The sequence below is a fragment of the Falco peregrinus genome, chromosome 5, assembly GCF_023634155.1.
Source record: "Falco peregrinus isolate bFalPer1 chromosome 5, bFalPer1.pri, whole genome shotgun sequence".
Classification (NCBI taxonomy): Eukaryota; Metazoa; Chordata; class Aves; order Falconiformes; family Falconidae; genus Falco; species Falco peregrinus.
Window position 1 is genome coordinate 86,321,580 of NC_073725.1, and position 14,852 is coordinate 86,336,431.

Consider the following 14,852-nt stretch of genomic DNA (forward strand, 5'->3'; position numbering starts at 1 on the left):
CCACGATGCGTTGTCTGCAGACCTTGCTGTGCAGTGCTATCGGGACATGTCACTGCACAATGTCTCCTTCATTTGCTAAGAAAGCCTTCAAAACTCTCCTTACTGGATAATATAATCATTGTAATGGGACGTTGCTGTTTGAACCAGCTGCAGCCCAACGATGATATAGGATGGGGCCCATACTACAGAAAACGCAGTGACATTTCATTAAGCTCAGCAAGAGGCATCCTAGATACTCAGGAAGCAATTTGGCCGAGTTCTAACCGTTGCCAATCTGTCCATGGGCTGAGTGAGCTCGTAGCTATTTAAGGTTTGCCATTTTGACCTATACCATTTCATAGAGAGATCCAATTGCTCCCTTGGCAGATCTCCTATGCGGTCAAAACAGACATTTATGCACGTTACACACAGATGAACAGGTCAGAACCCATTATTTATTTGATGCATTTCACGTCTCCAAGATGTTAGTGTCTGAGAACTGTTTACAATCTTCATTCACAGATTCAAGGTTTGAAATAATTACCTAAAGAGCCCAGAAAATATGACTTGCTTCAGATACATTCCTGAGAAGTTAATCACAATTCTCAATATTCAAGACTCAGGCTGGCCATGGTTTCTGTGGTATTATTCTGCTCCTGACGGGACATGCTGGGTTCTTAGAATCAGATTTTCAGGGTGAATAGTCAGTTACAAATTCAAGAGGTGGGTGTAATGTGAACTCTCTAATTTTCACCTCAAAGTGGCTGTTTATCTGAATCTTCCTGCTTGGAAATTCTATCCCAAGCATATTCACCCGAAACACCCACGGTGGCAATACTTGCAGAGTAACCACATCCCAGACACTCCAGCTGAGGCAAATATAGCAAAGAAATACCTAAAGCTGATACAGAAGCAGTTGTCTTTCAGGGTAGTTCATATCCACCGAGTAACTGAAAGAAGCAAGAGGTAATACAACAGCCTTTTTCCTCTCTGCTTGCAGCAAACACACAGAATTTATTCATCATAAGCATGGCGTCTAGAAATTATTTTAAAATGAAACTTTAGCTCCGTCACCAATACGGCTGCTCCTGCCAAGAATTCAGTCTGAGGTTTGTCTGCCAAAGATGAGCTGCTCTCACTGATGAAACCTGCCAGTCCACCTTGGCAAGAAGGGCATAGCCAAAGATGCGACTTTGAACGAAGGCTTCATTACATGGTCTTTCTGTGTCAGCCTCTTGTCCCTATATTCCAGAAGCTGAGCTCATAAAACACCCTATAAAGAAAGGACAGACAAGGAGAAATCCCCACAAAACAAAGCATTACCTGATCCCTCCTGAGGGACCAAAGCTTTCACAACTAGGCTCCCTGCGCTAGTCTGCTGAACTTACAGATAAGGAATGTGTTCTTTTAAAATGTAAAGTGCTGGCTCAGGCCCTTTGGACAGCTATGAAAGAGCCTGTCCAGCCCTTAAGGCACATCTTCCAGGTTCATGGGTTTAGCCTGGTAGGTACCTGTTGTGTGTGATGGCTGGGAAGAAGTGTGGGGTGGAGATCAGGAAGGACCATGTGGCAGAAATTGCAAGCAGAGGCAGAAAGAGAAAAACACAGTGCCTGCAGGTATATATGAAGCTCATCTGGATTTGTATTCACTGTGTTTTGTAATAGGTAGACTTGAACTCACAGGTATTTTCACTGTAAGTTTATTAAATTCCATGTGATTTTGGGGAAATGAAATTTCAGAATTTTAACTTCCCCCCAATTGTTGGCATGGCCTTACCCCTTCCTTGACCTATGCCTTTTGGGACTACTTTTACACCTAAACTTTCAAAGCCATATATTGTCTCTGGGTACTTAACACAGTTGAGGGCTGCCTTTAGAGAAGCTAAGCACCAGTCACTCCTACTGACTTCAGACTGAAAAGCCAGAATAAAATAGACTTTTTGCAGGTACTTTGTCTACCAAAGACTGGACTGACAATGGGTGGACAACTCTGAAGATTTAAGCTGTTGTCATGCTGTGCCTCAGTTTCCCCAGCTGTAGAAGGATGGTGATGCATAAAGAATTTAAAGTTCCATAAAGGTCTGAGACCTGCATGCAAGAAACTCTGATGTAAGTACGAACTATTTTCAGTCACATGCATTTATCTTCTGTAGGTGTTTGGTTTAACATTTCATTGATCTGTTTCAGAGACCATGTTAGTCCATGTATTTCAGGGAGGTGACAGATAAAATGTAGACCTGAACCAAGTCTGAGATACATATCACAAATCTGGGCATCTAAAACCTGCAAGTCTACAGATTTATCTGTACAGATTGAGAGGGAAAATGATTGCTGAGCTTTTACAGTTCCTTATCTCTGCCTGATCAAAGTGGAAATGGACAGAGGGAAGTTTCTCCTTCCTGCTTTATGGGTGAAATTCACCCCAGAGCAGCAGACTGCAATCGATAGTGTTACACCAGGACCTTCTTGAGCCCTGAAATCGGTTGCCCAAGGTGCATCACTGCTGCCTTGCAGTCCTTGCATGCATGTATTATTAGACCATCAAGGTTTTCAAGAGGATGGCGGGGAAAATGAGATCACCAGAAAGGCCAGTGCCATCAGTGTCTCTAACCAGTGCCAAGCTATTCTGACTTCAGCCCAAGCAGTAGACTCTAAAAGCAGATTCTGTAGGCAAGAAGTCACCCACCCACCCCAGGGAAATCTCCCACTTACCCCAGGCTAACTACTGTGACTCACAAGGCAAGCACGAAGCATTGCTTGGGGCTGTCAGCGCAGGGGCTGCAGGGGTGGAGCAGAGAGCAGCCCTTGGCCTGGGCAGTGTGTCCGCACTCTGAAACAAAGCCACAGCATAGCCTGCGTTCCCTTTAATCCAAGTAATGCATGCTAGTGATGAAATCAGCTTTGCCTCTGCAGGGAGCAACAAGTTAAGCAGGTATCCTATGTCCCCAGGAGGCATGTCTTGAGGTAGCTGGACGCTGGCAAAGACTACTCACCATCAGCAGTTTGACTGTTGCCTTGACAACATTAAAGCTAGTTCAGATGTGTGGGTGGGGGAAGGAAGACTGCCTGGAGTGTGGGACATAGTCTGCTCTCAACACAGAACAAGTCCCCAAAAATGCAAAGCCTTGGGACATGAGTCATGGCCTTGAACTCCCCTGCTCCCTTCTGAGGAATGGCTTTGCCACAGGTACGGTCTCAGGTTGTGACAGGGGTGAAAACCACCAAAGGGCATGTGAAGTGGATGTACCGTGGACCCTCCCGGATGACCCTGGTGGTTTTTGATGGCTGAGGACAGGAGCTGACGAACCAGGTCCTTCCTTTCAGGTTCCTCTGAACCCCCTTTACAGCTGTGCCTGCATTTGTGCTATGTTGCACACTGCTGTAGCCTTTCACGCTACGAGGGTTTACGCCCACATCGCATGGGAGGCATCTGCACAGGGGTTACCTGATCCTGGGGAGGGAGTAAGAAGGTCTGCAGGCACCCTGACTTACACCTACTTCTGACATACAGCTACTTCATGGGTTTCTCTGGCAATCACAGAAAACCACCAACACCCTCTGTACTTCTGAAATCCCACTGGCACCCCCTTATCCAAGAACTGTACTCACCAGAACTGGGCCTTAAACAACAGATGGGAGAAAGGCCTCCCTTCTCAGTCGTAGGCAGGTTCCCAGTGGCCTGGCACTTGGACAATGAGCAAAGCTGAAGAAAAAGTGAAAATATTCTCCCTATTTCTCCCCAGTTAATCTCTCACTTTCCGGCCCCTTGTAAGAACTACCACCCATGTTTGGGGTGTTGACTTGCCTGCTTCAGCTGCACATTCCTACTGAAGTGGAAAGTATTATTGGTGCGAACAGGACAGCACCATAGGAAATTCCAGGCTTCTTCAGTTTCCTTTCTTAGCAGCATGTGAAGCACTGTTTTCCTTCTTCCTTCCTTCCAGTTTTGCTTTCTGCCTAGAAGAGAAGCCAAGATGTCTGATGGTTATAAGGAAGAGTGTGTGGATGACACTGACCCCATGCAGTTCCTGGCTCCTTCTGAGAAAGAGAAAACTGAAGCCATGACCAAGTCCTCTGACATGAAGACATCCTGCTGGATGAAGGATAAGAAAGGGGGTTTCCTTGCTGGGAAGATCCAGTCTGAAAAGGATGACAAAGTCATGATGAAGATGGTAATCAACCAGCTAAGCTCTGCTTTATGGATTCAACAGGAAAGCAGGAGCCTGCCACCCTCAAAAGAAGTGCAACCCTGTCTGAATCCAGACCTATTTTGCTCTGGTGGGTTACCTGATTTGTGGGACTCCTTTCCTGAGGCCACCAGCCAGGGGCAGTGGCAGCTAGAACAGACTTGGAATTGGAAGCATGTCCAAGAGATTGCCTTCCCATGTGGTCCATGGAGACCTGTGAGAGGTAACATCACCTACTTCCTGTTCCCCAACACTGCAGACCATCGTGGTGGATGATGAACCCATCCAAGGGTGTGTGTGTTCCCTGCCCCTCTGTCACTTGTTAAAAGCAAATGGCAAAGCACTAGGACATCTGAGTTCTCTGCTTTTCTGTGCCCTGTCTTCAAATTAATTCTCTGCATTTCTTTTTTCCCATTCATAAAAAAAGAGGGTGATACTGATCTGTGGCTGCAATGAATCTACCCTCACACAGAGCTCTGGGGGCTTGCAGGTGGTCTGGAAACTGAAATAAATAGCAGTGGGAGGAATAATTTCAGTATTTGCAGGGAGCATGGAGATTCTTGAGAGAACAGTGCAGTATAGCAGCCTCAGGGATCCTTGGCCAGGTGGGATTTCCCAGCCTTTTACTTCCTGCCACCTGCAAAACCAAACCATATTAAGAAGTGTTTTATTTGGGTAAAACTTCGTGAAGAGGAAGTTACCCAAATAATGAAAAAGACGTGAGCATCAATAATTAGGGAGGGAGACCTGGTCTTTTTTCTCATGACAGCAATGAAGTATGGTGTTTAGTATCAAATAGAAAGCCTTCCATCCTGACGGCAGCTTCAGCATGCAGAGGCATCACAGCCTTTAAGGCTGAGAGCAGTGGTCTTGTCTCTTTTCTCTTCTTCTCTTCCCTTCCCTTCTCTTCCCTTCTCTTCTCTTCCCTTCTCTTCTCTTCTCTTCTCTTCTCTTCTCTTCTCGCTCCTTTCTTCTTCATCATCTTCTTTTTCTTTTTCCTTTCCTTTTTATTCTTTTTCTTTTTCCTTTCCCCTCTGCCTCTACTGTGGGGGTCAGTAAAACAATTCAGAATTTAAAGACATAAAAAGCAGCTACATTTGGCCTTGCAGCAAAAATCCTGTTATTCTAGACCTGTGGGATTCCTTCAGTGGCTTCCTATTTCTCCTTCCAGCTTCCTCACTGCCAGAGCTCTGGATTGTCATGTCCCAGCTTGTACCTCTGCGCCTGTTTCCTCCTCCACAACTTCTCACCCCGAGGCTGTCCCTACCCTGCAAGCATTCCTAGCCTGTCTTATGCTGCCCTCTATCCTTGGAATAACCTTCCTCTTCCTACAAGCAATAAACTTCACTTCTCTTTCCCAGGTTTCTGCTTGCAGATCCCAGCGTTGCCCTACCATTCCCCTGTGCGTCTCTCAATCCTGGCATGTCCCAAAAACTCTTTTCTGGACGACTGTAGTACTAAGCACTGAAAACTGCATTACACTTTGCATTTGGAACTGAGGAAGTCTTCTGCCTGCCCCAAATCCACAAGGCTGGACCTCTGTGGAGAGCCTTTAGTAGGGCTGAAGCTGACAAGGAATTACTGCTTACAGCAGCAATTCAGCTTTCTGTGGGAGCTGACTGACAGAAGATGTATTTACTGGGCTGCTCTGGATGGTGAGGAGTGGTAGTTGTAGTGTTGAGCATCCTGCTGATGCTGACTTTTATCTTCCTGTTGTAGGAATCCCTGAAAGATCAAATCATCCAGGTGAATCCTGTTCTGGAGACCCTCCATAAAGCTAAAGCTACAAGGAAGAACAGTTCCTCCTACTTTGTAAGTACCAGCCCTTCACTGATAGGTCACTGGTAGGTCATACAAAGGTGTTCCCTTGGAAGAAATAAAAACAAAAAATATTTTTAAATGCTTCCTCAAGCACTAAACTTAGTTTATATTTGCTACCATTTCACATGAAGCATTATTGGTTCCCATTTTCTGGAACTAAGTTTGTCAGTCGATTTTGTTTTGACTTCATGTTTTTATATGTGAAAAGAAAAAAATAGTTTTGATCAACCTCAATTCAATACCCTTTCAACTGTTTACTTCTGCAAAGATTCAAAATGCTTTCATTTTTTTAGATTATTTTTAATTTTGAAATTGTCAGTGAAAATGTAAAACATTGGGGGTTTCAACTGAAGTCTCATTCCTCTGTTTCTCTGTGCTACATACTTCTACCATATGCTGCAGAGAAAGGAGGATTTCTTTAAGCTCTAATACAGAATCTAAGAAGAAAGAGGTTTTTTATAGATCTGATCTTTGAAAAGATTAAATTTCCTCTCACTGACTTGCAAATTTGCCCCTACAGGCAATGCTGTCTGTCCCTGATGAATGCTCAGAACCTCTCAGCTACTTTCTGTTTTCCTACAGATATTGCAATCTTGATTAACAGACTCATCTTTTATTTTCTCATCTAGGGCAAATTTATCTGAATTCACTTTGGGAGCATGGACAAGCTGGCTAGGGCTAACACTGAGAATTGTAAGTAAGCACATAATTCTTTATATTAACTTTGCTTTGGATTTTTGATTGTTGAATGGACCCTGTTCCGATTACATCAGGCACATGCAAATCTGAAATTAATTCTGTTAACTTGCGGGATTTGCACTGCTGTAAATGAAACTAAAAGCTGCCCCTACTTCCACAGTGAAGTTACATGCTTTAGATGATGACAAATTTATTTCTTCTCTCCTTAGTTGCCTATGAGACTCTGTGAACACATAAATGGCACAATGCCTCCCCCAAAAGCTGTACACTTTTCATTCTACAATTATATTGCAACCATTACTCACATTCATCAGTACAACACTGTAACTGCCTTGCAACCAAGACCCTAAAAATAGCTATCTAGGGAAGGTGCATTGTTCTTTGTTTGCACACGTGTGTCCAAGACTAAATTGAGAACCACAAATCTCAGCTCTCAAGGTAAAAAGACCCTGACACGTTTCCTGGCTAAAGCCCTTTAGCATGCAGAAAAAGGAGAGAGGAAACATATGGACCAGTTATTCTTTAATGTGGGATTGTCTGCATCCCTCCTACTTTCAACTCATCCCAGATTTGCATCACGCCCAGAGACCATATGTTGGATTTGCCTCTCTGGACAGTGGGCCAAGGCAAGTTCAGGTTGTTTACTGGCAGGTTGCAGCTTCTTCCAGCCCAGCCTAGAGAGCAAGGGCATGGACAGACCTTCACTGTGCAAGCAGCAGGGCTGGCACAAGGGCCTTCTGCTCCCTTGCTGGAGCTCTGCTGGCAGATGGGATTGTATGAATGCTCCCTGAAGTCACTTGGACTAACTAAAATTGACAATAAAGGTGGTTTGAGTCAATCCAAATTTGTCTGAAGGACTCACATGATGCTGATCACCAGCAGAGCTATATGGACTTCAGCTGAGAGGCAAAGATGAAAAATGCCCAGCCAGAGCTGCCAGCAAGGTCTGGTGCTTTGGTGCAGCTGAATGAATTCATACAGTGAGGTCTAGAGAAGGATGTTTTCTGTGGAGACCAGAAGCCAAACTAGGCATGTTAGTGCCTGACAGAAGGTACGGACAGGGTACAAAACATCCTTTCCAAAGCTCTTCTCAGAAAGGGCTGTATAAGGACATGTTTCACAGGTCAATCTTACAAACCATGCACTGGCAATTTACAGGATGCTTAGAAGTAGGATCCGTTAGTCTGGAGATCTGTTCCTGAACCCAGCAATGACAAAACTGGACAAGCGATGGCATCTTTTTCCTCTATTTCATTAGCTGCCAAAATAGCTGTAGTAAAACTTTGGCCAGTGGGAATGTTATAAAGCTTAAAACCATGCTCTGAGAGCATCATTGAAGGATACTATGGTTCTTGCTGCACTCATAGGACCTTCAAAGGACATTGCTAAATGCTGATTTCACTGATATCAAAAGCAAAATTCTCACTGACAACCACAGGACCAAGATTTTTCCATCTCTGCCTACTGACTACACCTGGATGCATTTCCTTCTGCATTCCAGGTCTGGAGAATTCATGTGTAATTTCCCAGGAAGTAGCTAAGAGATATTCTCGTATCTTCCATCAGATTCTTTCCAAGAAGAAACTTAAACTTACTCATTTGGTACTTTGTGAGCGTTATTTACTCCCTTTAATGCACACACCCCTGCTCAATCCTGTTTCTAGAATAAGAAACCTCCTCACCAGAACTGTACTTGGCTAGAGATCGAAACAGGTACTCTGCAGTGGGGGGTTGTTACTAATTATCTAGGAAGAAGAGGATTGCAAGTGACTTTTCCTTAGGCATACAAGTGAGAAAAGAAAGCTGTCTTCCCTTGTCTTGATCAATGTATGGTGAGGTCCCGCTTGATCTGGCAGGGCTGCCACTAAGGTAAAAATGATAATTTTCAAACTGACTGACTGAGCTGCCTCATGTCATTTGCTTACATCTCCTCAGGACAGGAAAGACAGTCAGGACAAGTTTTTCAATACTGTTGAAAAAGTTTGGGTGTTCAATCCCACTTACTTTGACGTGGCTGCTATCTCAAAAATCTCCTAAGCAGCCTAAGCTCATCCCACAAAAGCTCTTTTTCTTAAGTGATACACTCAAAACATGCTCAGGAGGAAGTCAAATCTACAAGAACCCTCAAGTCTCCAGTCCAAAAGCTCATGTTATGCCTTGATTCTACTGATGGCAATTGGTGCAATCACCTCTTGGTCTGTGTCTTGCTGCAGAACCTGCTTCTTGTGCCCATCCTCATCATTGCCACTGGGTGCGTGAAGGTGTGAACACAGCAGACAACATGGATAATGGGGAAGAGCCACTTCTCACTAATGTTAAATCTGAGAACCATCAGTGAAATTGAAAATACAGCAAACAGGAAGCTGCCCCCCTCTGCCCCCTCAGCCTAAGTTTCCCCTAGGAATAAAATTCAGCTTCTTCAACCTGAGGATAAATAAGCTACTGAAAGAGCACTAGGGATAGCCCGAAGATTTGTTCAATTGTCTGTGAGCTGGAGCCTGAATGTAAAAGATCTGCTCCAGAGCAAATGAGCTCGACATAGGAGTTTCTGGTTAACATTCAGCAGCCTGGGGTTTGCAGGACTTCAAATGAGCTAGTTACAGGGTTTGTTTGAAGCCTGAAAACTGACAGATCTGAAAGCTGAAGCAGAGACCATGGGTTAAAACCTGCTCTTCTCACATACATATGTAATCTCAAGGAGCAGCTTTTGTAAGAGAAAGACTTGACCCTTTGTCTGGTTTTGACACACATTTTACTTTTTAATATCATTTTGAAGAGTATCTGTTACTGAAAAGAGCTTATTGGGAATATCTGCTGGCTCCTGAGACTATTATTATAACCAGGACTTGAGCTACAGAGAGATCAAACAGTCTCCAGCTGCTGAACTTATAGTGCCCTTTCTAGCAGCTGTTGGTATTTTACAGCTTCCAGGATTTGTACATTGCAAACAGGCCTTTTGTACAAAGCAGATATGATTTTCATATCCACTGAGACAGGCAGTCCCAAATCACGGCTCACGAGTAACACACTGCAAGATTCTCCGGCATGCTGAGAGTCATGTGCTCTCCCTTCTCCAGGCATGCTGTGAGAGCAAAGCACAATGTTCCCAGCAGAGCTACACGTCCTCCCTATCTGTGCTAGCTGAGATGTGGGATATTTTCTATGAGATGTTGCTGCTCAGGTCCTGCTGATTTTAAAAAGCACGGTGAAGAGTGGAATGAGCTGATATCCCAGATGATACGTTGCGTTTTACTCAGGTATCAGAGATGCTTAGAACAACTGCTGTCATAGCACATGGCTCTTAGCTAACATAAACCAGCATACGAGAGAAAAGCAGAGTGCTGTTTACAGCAACATTAAGCTATTCTGTCCCATGCTAGTCTGAAAGGACCTGGCTGGTCAAATTTCAATGGGCTGGAAAATTATTTTAGATATTTAGCACTATAGGCTGGCTTCCAGCTTATGGTGCAGATTAAGAATTCCCTTGTGTGGGTCTGTGTCCCTTCTGCCAGGTGGCCTTTGATGTCCCGGGCTCCAGTCCAGAAGAGCAGAGCTGTGTTTACAAGCTGACAAGGGGCATCGTGCGCTTGGGCACTGTGACATTCAAGAAGAAGCCAAGAGAGGAGCAGGTAGAGGTGGACAAGATGGAGATAGGTAGAGATCTCACCGTTGGTGACAGCAAACCAGGACAAAGTCAGCATGCTAACAGATCAGCCAGTTTGTTAAGATTGAAAAAGCTGCTAAACCCAGACTCATTATAAAATGACCTTAAACAACACAGTGATTTTTTTTTTTTTTCAAATGAACAGATGTGCTATTGAGAGTCAGAGCTGGCATTCACAGCTGCCACAGGGCAGCAGACCTAGCCAGATGGCTGAGCTGTCAGCTAAGGACTTGATCCTTCTTTGCTGAACAGCCCTGCTTTGCCGGTGTTTTTGGAGCTATGGTGGAGCAAACAGGAACATACCTCCCTGATCTTACAGACACAGAGCAGTTGCTGCAACACCTTGTTTGAGGTATTATTGCCTCTGCTTCAACCAGCAAGCTCTGCTGAATGGTGTGTGTGTGAAGGAACAGAGCTGAGACCTGCTTCCCTTCTGTCCTTCTCAGTGGGTTCCCAGCAGGGCTGGAGAGCTTGCCTGCCACTGAAAGCAGAACCTGAAACGGTTTTCCTGACTATGCAGCAAAGGGATGGGGACAATGCATGATTTTCTTCCTGTTACTCAGATTAACATATTAATCTTCCCTCCGATAGTGGCTGACAAAGTTACTCAGCTCATGGGTCTGAAGTCTGGAGAGCTCCAGCTAGGACATCACCAGGCCCAGGGTGAAAGCAGGGAACAAGGCGCAGCAGGAGGGCACCCTCTTAGTGCTGCAGTGCCAGAACTAGGGATGTGGCCAGCACACACATGTTCCTTAAGGCCGCTGATGACCAGTCAAGGCTGCTGTTAAAAGAACCATCTGGGCAAATCACACAGCTTCCTCAAGCCCACGGGAGGCAAAGGGGAAGGGGAAGAAGCTGCCTTTGAGCACCATGGTGCATTACATTGGCACAGGAAGTGTGGCCCAGTGCTGTTTCTGCCATAGCCCTGTCTCTAATCCCGAGTAAGCTGGAACATGCACTCAGGGAGGTCAGACATGAGACCATGCCCTCTGCATGAACAGATCACATCAAACTTCCACAGGTTTTAACATCCAGCAACAATGGGGGAAGTACTTTGCTGGTGTAAATTAATGTGATGCCTTAAAGAAGTACTGCAGCCAGAGACTGGCTCTGCTGCACAGAAATGTGCATCTCAGAAACCCTTTCCAGTAACAATTAATTGAAAACACTGATTGTGCAAATGTCCAACCAGTGACACAACAGCTGAGCATTTTAATGTGCAAAGAATAGCAAGGCTGCCTCATGACTTTTCAACATGTTGCCACTGGCCTTGATTAAAAATACAGTCCTTATAGATATTCTGAAAAGGAACAAAACCCCAAAAACTCAAGCCAAGGCTTGTTTTGAGTAACACAAAGCTGTAAGAAAGCTACCCAAAAGGCACATCAGCCAAATGATTGAATTCATTTTTGCTTCTGTTGCTTACGTGTTGCTGGCAGAGCCAGAGTCCTGCAGTTCACTGCAGCTTGTCTAGTCTTTCCTGGTGCATGTGACTTGCCTCTCCGCTGTGTTGTCAAGCAGCCATGCTAATACTTAGCAGCGGGAACAGTATTTAAGCATATTATCAAACTCCACCAGTTATTCATATACTCCAGTGCACAGACATACTGACAGAACATGATCAGAGCATGAATCACAGGCCCTCTGCTCTATCTTTTTTACACTCAGCAACTATTTCCTTTCTTTGCTATCAAGTAGGTTTTGGAAAATGACATTTGACTATGCCAAAATATGCTCTGATTGTGCTTGGTTATACCAGTCTAAGCCACATTGTCCCCTCTGTCAGTGTATCAAAGTATGAGCCTAAGAGGTAAAAATATAATCTCTACGCAACATCCTTTCCTTTGGCAGCCCTGCAGAATCATTTATTCAGGGTAAATGGGCTTTCCTTGGTAAGGGCCCCTTATGAGTCCCAAGGAAGTGCATTAATGCTATTCCTGTGCCAGCACTAACTCGCTTCCTTTCCCTGTACCCACAGAGCATTCCTCCCTCTCTCTGTGCAGGTTAACAATCAGAAATCTGCTTTCTCGTGCACGGCTGCTGGGCTGTTCTCTTGCTGTATTGGAACTGGTCATGCCTTTTCTCCCCTGCTCCTTTCCAGGTGTGACACAGTATCGCAGGGTGGGTACAGAAGAACGAGGATCCCCTGAATAAAGCAGTGATGGGCTTGCTTCAGAAATCCACCATGGCCCTGCTCTGGGTCCTCTTTAAAGAGGAGGAGGCTGCAGGTAGAGTGAACATTATGTGGTACAATCAATACTGTTAGCTCAATGAGTCAGCAAGCAAACATCATCTGTTCTTGTGCCCAAGTGCTTCCTCTTCATTCTTTTGTGGAAATGATTAAGCCTGGCACTGTAACACTTGTCTTCATTCAGGTAACAGCCTGTGTCTGCCTCTGCATACTCCTCTTCCATGCTGAAAGACAATCTAGCTCTGTCCTTGAAAATTCTGCCCCTCCAGCACTAGGAGAGGCAGACGGTATACAATGTGTTCACTTTGCTCAGTGAAGGCACTACCCAGCGCTGCTGTGGAAACATGCTTGCACAGATGGAAGCATGAGTGCAGTCCCAGCTTAATGACAGGCTACATAATCCCCTCCTGGCAGTCAGTGGCCTTCTGCTGCCCAGACAAATGTCAGGTTTCTATCAACCAGAAAAACTCACTGCCTACTAGGATTGTCATCAGCCCAGCCCAGGACTCTGCAGTTGAAAGGTAAACGGGAAACAGATTAGGAAACTGCTTTTCAGACTTTGAGCTATCAAATAGGCAGGGTTGGATCCTATTCCTACTTCCTGCATGTGCAACTCCACCTCAGCTTATGATAAACTGGTAAAGGAGCACCAGCATAAGAGAGAGGAGACTAACTTACAGTGTAAAAAATTGTGTATGCCAGCATAATGTGAATGCAGCTTCTCTTCTTTTCCAGGGACTATGTTCACTTCTGGTTTGAGGATTTCTTTAGAGTAGTAGACAATGAAAGAACAACCTCTAAACCAAAGCAGAGTGCAGGTAAAATGATACATATTTTTATTTGGTTAGTAGTTCAATCCAGACAGCATTGAACTGCTAACTTAAGTCAGTTAAGACAGATTTATGTTGGAGGCTACAGTACTACTTCAGTGTGATTCCTTTTCAAGAGCATCTCTCACATCTTCTCTGCAATAATATTGATTTTAGCTGGTGGCAGCAAGAGACAGGAAAGCGGGCCCTCTTCTGTGTCTGCCTCCAACTTCTACTGGGTAAGCAATCATCCATGCCTTTGTATTCAAACTACCATCAATGCCTTTTTACTGCAGCAGCAGCCTAGTCTCTCTACCTTCAACCCTGCCCAAGGCTGGTTAAGGCCGTTACACTGATTTTACCAATGCAGAACTAAAAGAAAGAAGGGTGGGATTCAGTTACAGAAACTTTGGCATCTAGTGTCACTGGTGTGATTTAAAATGCCCTCGGGTATCTGGGACATGCACAGGGAGCAGAGATACAACACGGTGTAGAAGAAAACTGTGCTCTTTGGTAGCAGTGGCTGGTGATGCATGAATGCATCTAAAATGTCCCTATGTTTAGGCAACTGTAACCCTTTAAGAGACTTGCAGGGTCACATGGGAAGCATATTAGGAAAAATTTCTTCACCGAAAGGTTTGTCAAGTATTGGAACAGGCTGACCAGGTAAGTGGTGGAGTCACCATCCCTGGAGGTATTTAAGAGACATGTAAGTGTGGTGCTTAGGGACATGGTTTAGTGGTGGACTTGGCAGTGCTTGGTTAATGATTGGACTTGATGATCTTTACATTCTTTCCCAGCCTAAATGCTTCTATGACTCTATATGCCAAAGCAGAGAATTACAACCCAGTGTCCACATGCAGGTGTCATAGTACTTACATTAGCTATCATGAGTGCTAGAAACAGGACAAGAAAAGTGTAAAGAAGCCTGTTAGTATTTTGCCTTGAAAGTCATGAATGAAGAGGGGAAATATATTATAGGGAAAGTCTTCTGCTACCATTTCTGCAATATCCAAAGCTGAATGCCAACTGATATGGTTATGGACAAGTTCAATGCAGTCCTTTCAGACATCCTTATTTGCTTTTATTATGCCCCGTGCTGCCATTTCACCACTCTTGATCACCGACAGCCATGTGGGAGTTTTCACATAAGCCCCAATGAGGTTACTGTGTGCTGCTTGTGCTCTGTAGCATGCTTCTGTCCCTAGAGCATGGTCCACCCAGCAAATCAAAGCCAATTGCTGTTAACAGTTCATGGAGCTATTCCTCTAGGCTTGCTGGTGGAGAGCAGGACTTTCATTGTTAACTCTTTGTATGATGGTAATCCCCGAAGGAACAGTCATACAACACTATAAGCCAGAATCATGAAACTACATCTATCTAAAATTGTTTCAGGTTCACGCCATGCCCAAGGTTGCTTCCGTGCGTGTAACCCTGTTCCCCTGGGCCACAAAGGACCGGGCTCACTTCTTATCTTGTTGTGTGAGGGGTTTTGGGGCTTCT

General features: G+C 44.7%; 1 pseudogene; it reads left to right on the forward strand.

Annotated features, from left to right (window-relative positions):
- The first annotated feature begins 3,952 nt into the window (after positions 1–3,952).
- LOC101918657 (myosin-16-like) overlaps positions 3,953–14,852 on the forward strand; it is a 32,997-nt pseudogene continuing 22,097 nt past the window's right edge.